General features: G+C 54.4%; 2 long non-coding RNA genes across 2 annotated transcripts; both read right to left on the bottom strand.

Moving 5' to 3' along the window:
* Positions 1 to 1,603: 1,603 nt before the first annotated feature.
* On the bottom strand, positions 1,604 to 6,892 carry LOC140684927 (uncharacterized). Its single transcript, XR_012057936.1, has 4 exons — positions 6,294 to 6,892; positions 5,651 to 5,734; positions 4,962 to 5,081; positions 1,604 to 2,529 (listed from the first exon to the last, which is right to left on the bottom strand). It is a non-coding gene; the product is annotated as an uncharacterized lncRNA (long non-coding RNA).
* A 5,564-nt stretch (positions 6,893 to 12,456) lies between these two features.
* On the bottom strand, positions 12,457 to 15,295 carry LOC140684923 (uncharacterized). The gene is made up of 3 exons (XR_012057909.1): positions 14,914 to 15,295; positions 13,681 to 13,791; positions 12,457 to 12,552 (listed from the first exon to the last, which is right to left on the bottom strand). It is a non-coding gene; the product is annotated as an uncharacterized lncRNA (long non-coding RNA).
* Positions 15,296 to 16,373: the final 1,078 nt, after the last annotated feature.

Genomic DNA, 16,373 nt, shown 5'->3' with positions numbered 1-16,373 from the left:
GCAGCTGGGCACTTCCCAGCCCTTTGCCAGGCTACCTGCACTGCTGTCCCTCTGTCCTGGACCTACATAGCCCAGATCTGTCACAGACACACTTATCTCTGCTCTATACTAGCCCCTTTTATCCAAGATAAATGTTGTCTTTATCCTCTCCTGGGATACTTTTCTCCTTGTACAGAGGATGCAGTTAGTTGGAAAGCCCTCTGCACCAGACCACACAGCTTCCAAAGTGGTTTGTTAGTCAGGAGTGTTTTGCAGCAGGCCTGAGCCCAGGCACCCACCACATTGTCATCAGGTGCCAGCTCTGTCCCATGCCCACAAACCTCACCTGGCAGCAGAGTGAGCAAACCTAAATGTTGCCTGCTTCCTGTGCAGGTGCAATGGGACACCCTGGGACAGTGAGTCCTGCCTAACCAGCTGCAAATAGCTAAAATCAAATAAATTGTCATTAATCCATTGAGCCAGAGCACACACTGTACTCAGAGAGTACCAGGTGCATCCAAAGCCAGGCAAGGGCTGCCAGTTGCCCCCAGCCAAACTGGATACAGTGGAGCTTGTGGTGCTTGTTACAAAGCTCTGTGGGGTTGGCAGTGTCTGTGTCTTTCTATCCCAAGGGATCTGATCAATCAGCATACACCTCAGCCCACAAAACTACTGGGCAGCTTCAGATACTGCTTGTTAATGGAAACCACATCTGCAAAGACAGCAGCTAAAAATAGGATGAATGCAGGCAGCTCCAGCTAGAAAGACCTCTGGTCCCCAAGGAGAGCTGCTCCAGTTCCTGAGGCCAAGAATAAAACAGCTGGTGCTCCTCACAGCTCCTTTCTGCCGCCCTCCCTGGGGGAAAGTGCCTTCCACACTGTGCTCCCTTGAGCCCCTTCTGCCTCTGCTGCTCCTGCAGCAGCACATACATCAGGGAACCTTTTAACAAACACAGCAGCAGAGCAACCTAGAAACCTGAGCCGTTTCTGGATTCCTGCAAATTTACTACTGTGAATAAATGAGAAGAAAAGGAAAAACCACAGCACGTACCGGGAGCTTAGGATCTGCAGGAGCCAGGGGAGAGGCAGAGCAGCAGCACCTGATGCAGTAAATGGACCAGTTAGGGCAGTAGCTGTTTGTCTCTGCCAAATTTAAAGGGAGCAGCTTCCAGTCCACAGGGTGGGGGAGGGCTGAGGGTTATTGGGTCAGGAAGGTGGCCACCTGTTTATCTGTTGTCTTCCTCATCACCTCTGAGGGCTCATGGGGATCTGGCTTCAAAATCTCTCTCCCGTGGTTGGGGTTTACAAACTGTAAATACATCCAAGAAGGTTTTCAAATTATCTCCCTGCTCAGACTCTCTGACATGCCCAGGTAATGCTCCTTGCCAATGTGTGACCCAAGGTCCCCACTGAGGACAGGAAGGAGCTAGGGCAGGGCAGCCCAAATGGAGCTATCAGGAGCTCAGTCTCTCATCCATGTGGCTCAGCTGGGGCTTGCTTTATTCCTCCAGCCACTGTCACCTTGCTGGCTTCTGCCACCTGGGCCACTCCAGCAGGTCCCTGGCCAGGGCTGGCCTTGCTGGCACCATTTTTGGCTGGCTTTGGGATCTCCCTGAACTCCAGCTGCTGCTTTGCAAGGATATCCTCTATTTCTTCAGGCTTGGCAGGTCATCAAATGTGAGGAACTGGAGCCACCAGGTTCCTAAAGCATCACAGCCAACATTGGGCAGGGATGTAGGCACTGCCACCAGGGAATCCAGGCACAGGGGCTCCTCTTCCTTTCACCCACACTCGTGGCCATCAAACCTGAGTCCTGTGGGCAGGGGGAATCCCAAGCTGGTGGAGAGGACCATTTCCATTTTCCTGCTGCCTTCAAAAATAGCCAGGCCTTCAGGAAAGAGGTGGGAGCTGCTGAAGGACTCTCTCTGCTGCTCTTCACAGAAGCTTTTCCGAGCTAGAAAGTTCACTTGTGATCTTGATCAGAGAAAATAGCCTGGGGAGGTTGTTAGGAGTGGGGTGGCATCTGCCAGGGGGATTGCAGAACAGCAGAAGGAAAGGCTCAAATATAGGAGCACTTGAGACCCTCCAGGAGATTAACATCTCACATGTAATTAAAGCTGAGCCCTTCTGGGAGTTTGTGTTTAGTTTAATTCCTGTGCAGAGTTTGGAGCCAAAAGGTTGTAAGGGCTAAAATTTGCCTCTGCAGCAAAAGAAACAAAATGAAGAGGGAAGAAAAAAAAGTGCACGGAGCAGAAGGAAAAGGAAACCACACAAATGCAAGATTTGCTGGTGAAAGCGAACAGCCATGATTTCAGATCCCAGCACAGCACAGCCACCTGCCTTGCACAGACATCTCACTGCTCCCACCACCTTCCCACACCTCCCCTGCTCACCAGGGTGTTACCCACAACTTCTCCTGGGAGTCCTGGGCAGCCAGAGAACAGCTTCTCCCTCTTTGACTTCTTGTTACAGTCTTCCAAGGGAAAATCTAGAAGTGAAGACCAGCCCAGGAGGTCCAACCCATCCTCCAGTGAATGCTCAAACTCAAGAGCTGGAAAAAAATCAGGTTTTATATTAAGTGCCTGGTAACTCCCACCCACAGCTTGTGGCCCTAGCCAGCCCCTCATCCATCCTCTGTGGGTGGGGATAGCCCAGTACTATTTCCATACCATGGACCCTTTCTCCCCTCCCCATGCTGACACCTCCCCTCTGCTCTGCATGGACCAACCACATTTTATTTATTTTTCATCCAACAGAAGAAAATCACTGGGCTTAACTCGGAGTAAATCCTGCAGGTCTGTGGTTGGCTCTGGGGCTGCCACATCTCTGTACACCTTGGGGGAGCATGTACAAAGGCACATCTGTTTTATCTGTTCCAGCTGACCTGACCCTGCCACTTCAGCAGGAAGCAGAGCTGGAGCACATGCCAGTGCCATGCAAGCTGTCATGCTTTAGTACTGCCTGCTGCATGACAGCCTCAAGGAGCTGACCCTCATCACACCTGTGCACACCCTGCACCAGCACAGGAAGTTTTGGCAAGTCCTCAGGGTCAACAGCAATCTATGGTCTGTCCCCTTCATCTGTCCATGGACCATTCCTGCAGTGGGGCCCACAACCTTGGGTACCCCATCCCCATGGTGGACCTGGTGAACATTCCCTGCCAGGCTCCACAAATGGAAAGACAGGCTTCCCATCTCTTGTTTCACCATTTCCCTCCCTCCATCCCCAGTATGCTGCCTGGTTCCCAGTCTACCCAGTCTGTCAGCTGCTCAGCACTATCTGATGCCTTTGGACCAGAGGCCCAGAGACAGGTTTGGTCAGTTTGAGCTGCTTCTGGCCGAAGGGTAAGGGATATCTCATACCCTCTTTCCCAGCACCCACTCCCTCACCAGTGCAAGGTGGGCTTGTGCCGTGTCTAGCCAGGCAGCAGCACTGGGATGAGGACCACGTCGCAGTGGGCAGGAGTGCATGGAGGGATGAGAAGATCCCCGTGGTGCTGGCGGGGCTGTGAGGCCCAGGGCGCTGCACTGACACCTCACTGCCTCCACTGCCACTAGAGGCCGACAGCGCCAGGGGAGTGGCACTGCCGTACTGGATGTCCCACCTGCCCTGTCCCTGGCCACTGCCGGCCACACCGCTTGGGGGACCCATTGCCACGCTGGCACATGGGCCAGCTCTGGCCTAGGATGGCGGCGAGCATCATTCTTCTTTCTTTTTTTTTTTTGCTTAAATTTATTATTTTTTCTTTCCCCCCTTCTTGCTCCTCCTCGTCCAATTTGTCTTCAAAGCTGACATGAGAGAAAACCCCAAATGACAGCGCCTGCCCGGCACAGTTTTACCACAGTATCCTGAAAAAGGCATCTGGTGAGCTGATAATGCAGGGGGGCTCCGGGCGGGAGCCCCTGCCGGAAGCAGAGGACTGGTGGCGGTTGAAGGGCCGATGCTTCAGCACGGGCAGCAAACAGGAAACGTCCTCAAGGCACAGGGAGATCCTCTGGGGCTGCTCCAGGGTCTTGAGGCACAGCCAAGGCAGCCCACCCCACTGGGGACATGGTGGGCTCGCTGGGACCCCCATCCTTCCTGCCCAGCCCCACTGCCATCTTGTGCAGGGCTCCAACTTGCACTGTTGAGTTTTGTTCTCCTCCCCAGGACAGCAGCCATGCACACTGAAGCTGGAGGAGCACCACAGGGTCAGTGTGGGCCTTGCCTGCCATGGCAGACACAGCTTTGACAGCTCTGATGTCAGGGGATGTCCTCCAACTGTGTCACTTGTGTGGCTCTCTGTAGTGCCCAGCCTGAAACCTCTGCTCTGCCAGGGGCTCAAAAAATGATGGAGAGCATCCTTCTCCCATGGGGACACATGGGAGGGCTGAGCATGGCAATGGGTCACGAGGCACAGCCCTGAGGTGCAGAGCACCGCTCGGCCAGCAGGGATGCCGCTGCCTCAGCCCGACAGCGCAGGCTGGAGAAAGCCCACCCCAGTAAAGAGCGACGCGAGACTATCCCAGTCTCTGAGTTCAGCACGTCGTGGGGCATCAAAAGAGAGGAGCTGTCCCCAACACCTCGTAGAGCACAGAGGTGGGGAGCAGAGAGGCTGTGAGCTCACAGCTACAGCAAGAGCCACACTGCACATTGTGTTGGGTCCCTCCCTACCGAGGGGAGATGTTGGCTCAGGTATGAAGGCTCTGCTGGTTTCCTCCATGTCATTGTGCCTCTGACCACCACACCCTGCCACATCCAGCTGCTGGAGACACAACCTGGTGCTCTCCCCCCGTCCTTCACACTTCCCGACTGTACAAGGCTACTGGGTCACTGTGTGAGGCTCTGCCTGGAGCTTGTCATTAGGACAACATTTTGCTCTCAGTCAGCTACAGAAGCAAAAAGATCATGGGTACTTCTTGCACTCTGACTCTTGAACTGGTCCTGACTGGAGTGGTCCAGGGCTTGCTGGGCTTGGACCAAAGTCCAGAGATGCTAGCTTACCAAATACTCTCCCATGGTGAAATTTTCATGCTCATCGTCCACAGAGCAGCATCACAATGGCAGTGGTTCTGAAGAGGCATGGGGAAGGTGATGGTGACGCTTGGCACCTCTTTGGTAAACCTGCTGTGCAAAGAGAAATAGGGACTGGTGAAGGAAATGACAGTGAGGAGCTCAGGGCCAGCCCCCAGGGCTGCTGTCACTAAAAGGCAGGATGGTGCCCTCAGCCAGATCCAGCTGCTCAGGGTCTCAGGCAGCCAAAACCACACTTCTCTGCTGCTCAGTGTGCACACCAACACACTTCTTGTGTTGTGTCTCACGTGCCTCTTTGGCACACAGGGGCATTATACAAGCTCAAGGCATTCAGAGATGGATGATGAGGATTTAGAGAAGCTGGTAGTAAAAGAGCACATCCACATGATGTGGGACAAGGTATGAGCTGAGGAATAGAGGATCAAGTGAGTACCAGTTCTGGGCAGGTGAACTACTGAGGTGCTAATGCTAAAAAGAAATAATACAACCAGAGCATCAGAGTGAGATTCCTAGCTGAGTGTCCTGGGTAGATTGGTCCTTCATATCAGGGGGTGCTGTTTGGGATACATAACACCTGGCTTGTTTGAAAAGCAGCTTGTGGGACAAAACTACAGGGGTTGAAGGATTCCTCATAATCCAGATAAATGACTAACACTCACTTCTGAATGAGGCTGCAGCTCTCCAGTGGGTGGGTGGATCCAAAAACCTCCTGGCTTTATCCCAGCCAACAGTCCGAGAGTACCCTGTGAACAGCACCAGCTCTGTGAGTGATGGGTACAGAGCACAGACAGCAGCTGCAGGAGCCAGGAACACGGGAGGATGCCCATGCCAGGCACAGTGAGCTGGGCTTGCACCCTGCCTGCCCTCCCTGCTCACCCCACCCCTGCTGTTCCTGCGCCCGCAGTGCCCCCTGCCTTTGCTTGCACGGCCCATGCAGGCTCCTAGGTCAGCTCTGCCCACAAGACTGGGGGCAACCTCCACCTTGGCACATTCCCATGGCAGAGAATTAGAACAGGCAGCAGCTTTTGCTACCTTTGGGACACCAGGTACTGCGCCATGGCGTGCCTTCACATGGCAGCTTTATGAACTGACAACAATTCTGTTGGAGGACAGTGCCAAAATTTGTTATCTTACACTTACTGATGACTTCCAAGTGGACTTCAGTTTTCATCACATGTATTCAGCATCCCTGGATACCCAACGCATGTAGTGAGGGAACAAGACAGCCCAGACAGGCACTGCACCTCTTGCTCCTACATGGTTTATCCTTGAGTGGTCACAGAAGAAGATTTTGTCACTCACCCCTGCCCAGGACTGTCAGCTCCCCCTCTGGCACTGCCCACCTCCAGCCTCTCAGCAAGCATCACCTTCACAGCAGCTCGGCCGGCGCAGGAGCATGTGCTTGCAGCCGGCCTCTCCACCCTCTTGCCTTCAGACCTGCGAGCAGAGAAAAAGAAAACCCGACTAGAAAGATACTGAGATGGAAAATGCTTCTCCCCGACTCTTCATCTAGCCCAGGGGATAAAAAAGTCCTTCGTTCCCGTTCTTTTTCTTCTGGCAGACAAGCAGGAGTGCGGCTGCTCGGGGATGCTGTAGGTCGGAGCCCCCTCCCCGCTCGGAGGTTCCAGGCGGCCGCCCCGGGCTGCGGGCGCTCCGCAGCTCCGCGGGATGCGGGGCTGCCCCCAAGGTCCCCCGGATCCCGGCTGCCACCAGGGGTCCCTGCAGGCCCACGCTTCGCCCGCCGCGGGGACAGAGGGACAGCCGGGCTCCCCTGCCTTTCGAGGGGTTTTGCTGGCTCCGCCGGGCACGGAGCTGAACCCCAGACTCGGCATGCAGAAAGGGATGCAGGGCAGAAATAGGAAGGATGAGGGAGGGAGATGGGGCAAAGCTGTGAGCAGGGTGGACATAGCCCTGCTGGACCACAGCTCCTGTAACTACTTAAATAAGTCTTGATTTGGGTCTGTTTTTCTCTGATTTATCCCAGTGAGACTTTCTGTTTGGCGTGGTGCCACAGGCAGTGGTTAAGGGGCTTGGATACTTTTTGGGAGACAAATACCAACTGCTCAGGGCACAGATGGGACTAGGGAGAAAAGGTGAGACTGGAGGCTAGGTAAGGACATGGAGTGCCTCATTCAGGTGGGAAAGAGCATGTCATCAGACAGGGCAGCAAGGAGGAGAGAGGGAAAACCAGTGCACCAAAGGTGATGGAGCAAAGGAGGCCTCTGGGAGGCTGTTGTAGCTGCGTGGGTGGAAGCTGTGGGGTCCTGAAGAAGCCGTGGTGATACCGGGACCAGGCAGTGGGGGAGATAGTGAACAACCAGGCAAAGCCGGAGCAGCTGATACCAGTGAGGAGGGGAGCTTCGCTTCTAGCACAGCCACGGACAAGCACCTTCTTGCAGCAGAGTGCCCCCATCACAGTCAAAGCTTTGCTGATAGGCAGCAGGGCAAACTCGGCCTGGGCAGGGACCCACAAGAGATGTACATCACAGTCTCAGGCGTCAAGCAATGCTGATGTTCCTGTTCAGGCTGGTACAGAGGGGCAGGTCCCCTGCCTGCAGAGGTGTGAGGATTTGCAGGACAGGGCTGACAAGGGTGGTAGACACACTTCAGGTAAACCTTTTGTCCCTTCCTCTCTCCTCAAAGGCTGTAGGGGGGGATGCAGATCTGCAGATGCAGCAATGCTGAGAAAAGCAGCATCTACCCCCTTCGCCCCCCCCAAAATGTGCTCCAGTATCTGTTTGAGTGCTGTCTGCCTCAGTTTCCTCCCCTCTGACAATCTGACATTAATCTCCCCTGCACTGCTGTCCTGGTCACATTCATTTTTATCACAGTTCCGTTAGTGCCTGGCTGAGCTTTCCGGGCGCCGGCGGGGCCCTGCGTGTGGTCCTCATGCTGGTGCTGCCAAGCTCCTGCAGTCCCACTGCCACCAGTCACCCCAGTGGGGCTGCCCCCACCCTCACCAGTCAGAGCTGCTCACCACATCAGGATACAGAGCAGTGCACCAATTCCGGACGGGCTTATTTCAGCGCTCTGGTCAACCGCAAGCGTGGCGGGTTTCACAAACACGGCATGTCAGCCCCATGCAGCCTAACGGATGCTCCGGCTGCTCCATGAGACCATGCTGACAGCAAGATCCCCTGCAGCCACCCCAAAGAGAGCCCAGCCTGAGGCTGGTGTCTCTGCTCCAGGCCACTCATCCTGAGGCTAGGTAGATAGGAAGCCTGTGGTGTGTTGAGTTTCTTTGGTTCTCAGCCTGGTTTGCAGTGCTCCAGCATGTGGCAGGCTGTGAGCATGGCAGAGGCTCTGTGCTGGCAGCTTAGGTGCCTTCAGCAGGCTGCTGCAGAGCAGGATGGTGCCAAGCCCATCCGTAACCCATGCTGGCAGAGCTGGGCCAGGCAGGTGATGGCACATGCTCAAGTTCCCTGCCACTTAACGAGTTATCAGAGCTAATAAGTTATCACAGACAAACAAAAGCTGGTGCTGCCAGGCTGTGGTTTCAGCAAGAAGCCCAGGCAATCACTGCAGCTGACTGAGAGAGCAGCTCCTTGTGCTGCAGCAAATGCCCCTGGCACTGCTTTGCTGACCTCTGCAGATCTGTTCAGGTACGTGTTTCTACTCAGATTTGGCTTCTGGTTGCTAAGACGTCACCAAAAATCCCATAAGAAGGAACATCATGGGGCAAGCACAAAAGGGCCTTCACAGAGCAGGAGTGCAGCCTGGGGACACAGGTTCCCCTCTGCCCAGTGCCCACTCAGGATGTCACCTGTCACCACAGGGAAACAACACCCTCCACGTTAATACCCTCCCTACAGCCCCGCTCCTGGAGCTGCATCCAGTCCACCTGCCCCCAGCCCCCTGAGGAGTCCTAGCCCCCTACCCATGCCCACAGAGGACCTATTTTCATGCAGAAGGTGCTACCTCTGTGCTGGCTGCCAGTACCCTTGTGACCACGCTTTCCACAACTGCACCAAGCACAGAGCAGCATTTGCAGTGCTCATGTGGGTCTCTGGGCAGGAAAGCCCTGGGGAGCAGCAACTCAGGAAGACAGGGGTTTCATGGCTCTCCAGGTTTTATTTCTAATTGTTCCCGATTGTAAATTATTAAAAAAAAAAAAAAAGAAAAAGAAAAAGAAAAAGAAAAAGAAAAAGAAAAAGAAAAAGAAAAAGAAAAAGAAAAAGAAAAAGAAAAAGAAAAAGAAAAAGAAAAAGAAAAAGAAAAAGAAAAAGAAAAAGAAAAAGAAAAAGAAAAAGAAAAAGAAAAAGAAAAAGAAAAAGAAAAAGAAAAAAAGAAAGAACCCTTACTCACACTTAGCTGTTTACCTGCATGTCACCCCTCTTCCCAGGCTTTCCTGATGTCTCTACAATTGTCCCATCATCCCAGGGGTCTCCAGAGCTCCTAGATGGCAGTGATGGCCTTGTGGCACACAGATCTCTGGGAAAAAGCTGGTTGCCACAGTGGGCTCCCCCTGCTCCAAGGTATTGTCAGAGTCCCCCAGTCCAACAGTGAATTGAGTTTCTCTTGAGCCAAATAGAATTTATAAAACCAAGAAATGGAAAAGCAAACATCTGGCCCACAATACAGGCAGCTTCATCCTCTGTGAACAGACATTACCAGGCAAAGGGCTCACCCCTGCCTGCAGTCAGTGGTGGGCAGCACAGACCTCCAAGGGCTTGCAGGGGTGACCTGGAGTGTCAGCAGCAGAGGGGTACTCACATCACCACTCCCTCACCTGCCCTCTCTCCCCTGCAGAGGCCTGTGCCCTGTTTGCCTGCCTGCAGCACCAGTGGTGCTGGGGGGTCCTGGGGCACACGGGAAGGGTGTCCTGGCAGAGACAGAGCCACAAAGCAGCAGCACCTGCTCTGAGCACATCCCGCCTGCGTCAGGGGGCACAGGCTGCTGAGAGACGCTCCTCTGTCTGTCATCAGCGCAGCTTCTTCTCTTCAAGGTCCTATTGTGCCCCTTTGAGCACACTGGGAAGCTTTGCCAAACTAATCCTGCCTGGTATCCACCCCCTCTGAAACTGGGAAAACAATGCCAGCCCTTAACTTTGTAATCCCAGCAGGTTAGGGAACATGCATGCTTTGCTTTGAAGGTGGCCCTGCCTCAGCCCATCTGTGGGGCAGGGCTGGGAGCCTCCATCCTCTGTTGTCGTCCTGTGACAGCTCCAGGAGACATCTGTCACCACTGGCCTGGTGCAAGCACATGGCCGAGCCAGCACAGCCTGTTGGAGGGGGCTCTGGGCACCCATCACCCCCCACCCTCTTCCCCTGCTGCAGCAAATCCAGCTGGAGGGGAAAGGTGCCTCCAAGCCACCACTGGGATGTGCCTTCCCCAGAGACCCAAGCGCCAGTGGCTCAGAAGCCTCGCAAGGGGCTCTGGGGCTGCTCAGACCTCAGAAGGGGCTAATTTGCCCAGCCCAAATATTCCTCCATTCCTCCTGTAGGAGGTCTGGGGAACGCCACTGGTGCCAGCAGGAGGGGAGCTGCCCTCCCCACCCACTCTGTGAGGGACAAGCTGCTGGGGAACAGTGGGGTGTAACCCAAACAGGAAAACTGTCAGGGACCCAGCCCTTTCCAGCTGGGACAGGAAAGAGACACTCTGGGTCCACTCAGCGCCCAAGCTGGGTGTGCTAGCAGCCACAATGAGGACACCCAAACACCAAACAGAGCCCACGCTGGGGTGCCCATCCCACCAGGCTCTTCTCAGGGTCACCCCATCCCTTTACAGCCCCGTCACTGCCCACCCAGGACCAGATCATTCCCAGATTTCCTGAACCTAAAGACAAGGGTCAGTTACCAGCCCTTGAGTGGGAGCCAGCCAGGCTCGGGGTGCTGGGGGCGATTCAGAGGCTGGGGGGCTGCAGGGACCCCATTCTCCTCTCCAGGGAGGGCTCTGGCCCCACAGCCCAGCACCAGCTTGATGCTCGCACTCCATCTCCTCGGGCTGAAGGACAGGGAGCGGAGTTCAGCAACGGGCAGCCAGGGAAAAGCAGAGACCAGAGGAGGGAAAGCATCCCTACAGACTGAAAGAACAGAAGGGACATGTCAGTTCGCTGTCCCGGAGCCGGGGGGTCCCCGGCAGCGGCCGCGCTCCGGGCTGGCGGCGAGCCCGGCCCGGGGCCGCCGGAGGGCACCATCCGCCCGCTCTTCCCGGCTCCCGAGGCTCAGCCCCGGCACGGCTGTCCCCAAAGCTGCCGGCACGCCAAGCTTTTCAAAGGCACACCAAGGATGTTCACATCTACAGCCCGCTCTCTATGCAAGGACCCTCCTTTCTCCAGCACCTCTGCTCAGCCCCACGCACTGGGGATTTGTCAGAAGTGATCACGGGAGTCCCCACACCGGTGACGATGGGCAGAGGGGAGCAGGACCCAAGAGATGTTGGCCCCAGTGAGAGAAGCAATCCTGCAGCACCAGACCCCTAGTTCCTGGGGAGCAAGACACAGTGCTGGGCCACACTGGTATTTTGGGGTTAGAAGTGGCGAGGTTTGGTGCACGCTGCAAGGAAAGGGCTGGTAGCTGGGCCTTATCCCCCTCTGGTGATGGGTGCCCACCATAGCTCCATGCTGAAACTCACCCATGTATGCTGGGGACAAAACCCTGCTAAGAACTCTGCACACGGGTTCTCAGAGAGCCCCAGCCCCACCCTGCAGTCCTGGCTGTAAACGGCACAGAAAGCCAAGGGCACAGCACGGCTCTAGATTCACATCAAACTACTGTCCAGGCTTGAACATGCAGACACAGAGGAGGAGAGACAAGTGCCCGACCTCCACCCGTCCCTGTCCCCACCCGAGCCCACAGCAGCTGCCTTTCCCTCTGCAGCCGAGCCCGTCTCCTGTCACCGCGCCGCTTGCCTTTATTTGAAGCGCCTCGCCGCTGCCTGCCAGCGACGGGCCCTGTCAGCGGTGCCACTGTCCCTGTCAGCGCCCTGCCGCCCCGCAGGTGTGAGGACAGGACGGCCCTTTGTGTGCGAGCCTTCCTCAGCCGCCCCCGCCCCTGCCTGCGCCCCCTCCAGCCCCTGCGCCTCTCCCCCCGGCTTTTCATCGCCTCCCCTCTCGCTCTTCACAAAGGGCAGCCCTGTCCTGTGTGAAACGGGAGCTGTGCTGCGATGGCGTGTGCTGCACATCACCCACGGGTGGGGCTCCCTGGGACTGGGTGCCCCATGGAGTGAGGGAAGCAGGGAGACAGGTGAGTCTCCTGGGCAAGCCACGATGGGGGGTGGGACACAGCCCTGAAAAGTAGGCTCTGAGGGACCCCTGCACACCTCTACACATCCCACCTGTGGCCATGCAGCCAGGAGAGAAATGAGTGAGGGTGTGCACTGCTCCATCACCCCACGCAGGGAGCAGCCTTGGATACAGCCCACCGTGGTGCTTCTCAGAGTGGGGACAAACCTGCTTCTGTGTGGTTTACTCTTTGATGGCCAAGGCTTCTTACCACCATGAAGGAGCAAGTCTGACTTCCTCCACAGTTTCCAACTTATTCCACTGAGGAATTTCCCCTGGGAGAACAGTGAGGCCGTTGCCATTATGCCCAATGGGCTGTTTGCCTACAGGCAACTGGGGCTGGTTTGCAAAACAGAGAGAGAAAACAGGCTATGTTTGAAATATTTGCAGCTCTTCCTGTAACAACAAAAATGCTGCCCGCAGCTTCTGACCTGGCACAGATCACAGCCCCTGCGTTTGTTTGGTGGCCTTGGGATTTACACCTGGCCAGTGGTGACAGGCAGAGACCTTCAGTTGCAGCAAAGAGCAGAAAGTGTGTTGCCCTGGCTGCCTGCCCTACTCCAGGCCAGGGATTTCTGTGGGCTCGGGATATCCTGCTCCTTCTGCCCCAGGACAGCAGGTGCTGCCCAACCTCAGCAAATCCCTCCCTCCTGCCTGCAGGCACAGCTCTGGCACAAACTGCGCATGTTCCCCAGTTGGGACAACAGAGGATGGAAAGTGTCAGATCCTCTGAGCAGTGGGCTTGTGGCCTTGGGTGCTTTGCAAAGGAGCATTTCTCTTCCCCTACTCCAAATCTGCAGTGCTTTGGGCACCATTAAATCACAGTGATTGAAAAGTTTGTTTTGCAGTTCATTGTTCCCACACTGAGCTGGCACACAGTGGCCAAGTGGCAGCAGGATAAGGGCTACAGGGTTAGGCTGGGAAAGGATTTCTCCGTCATGCCTTCCCCCTTTCTGAAAACAAACTAGGCAGCTCACTGTGCTCAGTTCCCTGCTGCACTCTCCACTTTCCAAAGCCTTTGCCAGACATCCCCCTGTGACTCCCCTCTGCAGAGCCCACGCTGCAATTGCTGCCCCTTCCTGTTCTCCGTCCTGCAGATCATTAACCAGCTCTGCTCTCTCTCTTTTTATTTTTTTCTTCTTCCCTTTTGAACGTATCAGCCTCATGGAATCAAAGAGGCATTTCAGTGACTCAGGCGTTTCCCATTGCCCTATTCCAGCATCCTCTACTCTTAACGCTGAGAGCTTTTCACGTCCTATTTGGAACTGATAGGAAGCCCTTTCATTGTTTCACTACATGGATATTAACACTGATGAAGGAAATGCTCCATCTGATAACAGAACCGTTGAAAAGAGCACCATTTCCAAACGAGCAGACTCGGAGACAGTGCATTCCTGCAGCTCTCACCAGCTCAGCACACTCGCCTCAGGCAGTCCCAGCATGCAGGACCAGCTCCCCACTACTCACCCCTGCAGGCTGGGATGTCACTTCAGCACCTCCAGGAAACATGCCCTTCCCTTGTCACAGCACAGGACAGTGCCCAGGTTTATTCTTGAGATCAGCTTGGCATCTTCCAGGCTGTAAGGAAAAGTTACATTTGAGATGCTCTGGCTTGAGTAGCCCAATGGCTGCATGTGAGGTCAGCCTCTGCCTGGAGGGAATCTATGTGTCTCAAAGAGTCAAAGCAAAAAGAAGCATCCTGCCTGGGTGGACATCAACTGGCACTTAAGGCATTCTCCGAGCTGGTATCCATTCTGCTTATCAGCTTTTAATTAATTAATCCTGAGAGCCCTCCTGGGGACAAAGTCTCTTAAATGGAATTCAGGAGAGATAATAAGTCTCTTGAGGGATGGCTGCACAGAGTGCCAAAAGCTCCATCTCATGCCCCAGCACCAAGTACAGCCACCAGCATCTCCAGGAGCTTCCCAGACTGACAGCTCTGCCCAGGGTCCCCAAAACCAGCACAGGCAGGTGGGTACCTTCTCTCCAGGCCATATCCCATGTCAAGCACCATGGCAGAGAAATGCCTCTTTCCAAAGTGTTTTGATTGTTTCAGCACTTTCTGCTCTCCCTGAGACCTCTCCAAAGCTGGCTGGGCAGTGTGGTTTTCTGTCTCTCCTGGAAGTAATTTCCTCCTGCTGTGGCTGCCCTAATCAATTAGTGACCTCTAAATAGCCTCCCTGATTGCACAGTGACATCCGGAACCCATCATTGCCGCCAGTTTCCTCCTCTACCTGGGGAGCAGGCTTTTTCCAGAGCATGGAGCGTGGGTGGGGAGCACCCCTCTGCCCAGCCCTCTTTAATGCTTCCCACCACTGGGTGACTTTCCACTCTTTGCCCATCTCCTCCCACTCCCATGTAACAAGAAATTAAATTTTTGGCCTTTGATTTTCTGGTAACGCACAGACCAGCACAGAAAAGTCCTTAAGCTCTACCGGAGCAGCCTTTGGAGTGATAGCCACTCCTACACAATTCCACTGAAAAGCCCATTTATTCCATTTACTCATGGCCATCAGGGTTGGTGCAACCATCCCAGAGGATGGTCCATTTTCCAGAAATGACAATCAACATAATTTCTGTTATCAACAAACCTCCCAATTCACTGGACAGGTCAAGAAAGAATCAAGAAACTTAGGAGGGTCACCCAGCACAGGGACCGCAGGGGAGTCTACAGCCAAGATCCAGCCTGACAGCACCTACCTGGGACAAGCTTCTTCCTGCCTGGTGACACTCTCAATGTCTCAGGCAGGATGGCAATGTGTGGTCACCACCGCATGCTTATTGCTGCAGGACAGCCATCTCTACCCAGCTCTTTCTTCTGCTGACCAAGCAAAGATAATGAAATCATAAAGTCAGACAATATCCCGAGTTGGAAGTCACCCACAAGAATCATCAAGTCCAAGGCTCTGCACAGGACAACCTCAAGAATCCCTCCATGTGCCTGAGAGCATTGTCCTATGTTAAAAACCAAAGTGTTCATTGAAATAGAGGGAATGGGGTTCTCATGGCTGGCTACCACTTTTCTGCCATTTTCCTCTCCCAGCTGATGTGCAAACCCCATCTCTGATGGGCCCACTGGACTTTTGCTCTGCACTTATTCAGTAATGAGTAATTGAGGGCTTTCACTTCTGACTTACTACAGCAGCCAAGCTGGCTCACAAGCCTGAAATATTCACAGTTTATTAAATGTGTGTGTGTAGAAGAGAAATCAGGTCATCTATCAGAATATACATATCTCATTTATATTTTTTGAAACATTCCTCACTGGGGTCTTGCCTGGGCCCTGCAGCAGGGCCCACAGAAGCTGCTATTCTGAGGAGCCAAGACACTCAGTAGTTAAAAAATATCTTATTTTCTTCTATCTTGTTTCCAAAGGGCTGCCTCTGGCACCACTGGAGGAAGTCACCCAGTGTTTTGTTCTCGTAAACTGCCCCTTTGATCAGCTGTGATTTGAGTGGATCAAACAGCTCTGAGGACGTAACCACAAATCCCAGGACATGCTGTGACGGGCAGGGAAGTGGTGTCTCCAGCATGAGCTGGCACAGCCGTGGCCATCACAGTCGGGAAACAGCCCCCTACCCTGACCCAGCCCCAAACCCCCAGTGGGCATCTCCAAGTTGCCACAATGGCCACAGCCGACGGCCTGGCTGGAGCAAAACTCCTGGGACTCCAGGGAAACACTTCTGCCCTTCCAGCGTGCTGGGCTGTGCTGCTGAGCCCCAGGCACATGGATGGTTTTCTCACCATCCCAGTCAGTGCTGACTGCTCCATGGCTGCTGCCTTTTGCCCAGCTCCTTCCCTGCCTTTGAGAGCTGCTGTCTGGGGCAATCCCATCCCTGGGCAGCAGAGCCAGCTTGGAGCTCTCTGACCCCAGTCTGGATGAAAGCCAGCCACAAGCCTCAGGTAAGTGTCCATGCTCATCCTCCTGGGCACACACAGCAAGGCTGGGGTGGGAAATGAGATTATCAAAGATCAGGCATGTTTGACATATTTTTTCTGTGTATAATAAACAAGGGACAGTAGCTCAGCACACAGTTCCTCAGGAAGGACCTGAGTGGTCCCTACATCTGGTCTCTCAATAAAATACTTGGATATACACAAACCATCACATTCCTTATGTCTTAGACGTGTGTTGGTCTGGGAGCAGCTACCGTAGCAAT

The sequence above is a fragment of the Taeniopygia guttata genome, chromosome 12 (genome assembly GCF_048771995.1).
Source record: "Taeniopygia guttata chromosome 12, bTaeGut7.mat, whole genome shotgun sequence".
In the NCBI taxonomy this organism is placed as follows: Eukaryota; Metazoa; Chordata; class Aves; order Passeriformes; family Estrildidae; genus Taeniopygia; species Taeniopygia guttata.
The sequence above is the reverse complement of the archived record's forward strand: the minus strand, read 5'-3'. Positions and strand labels throughout refer to the sequence as shown.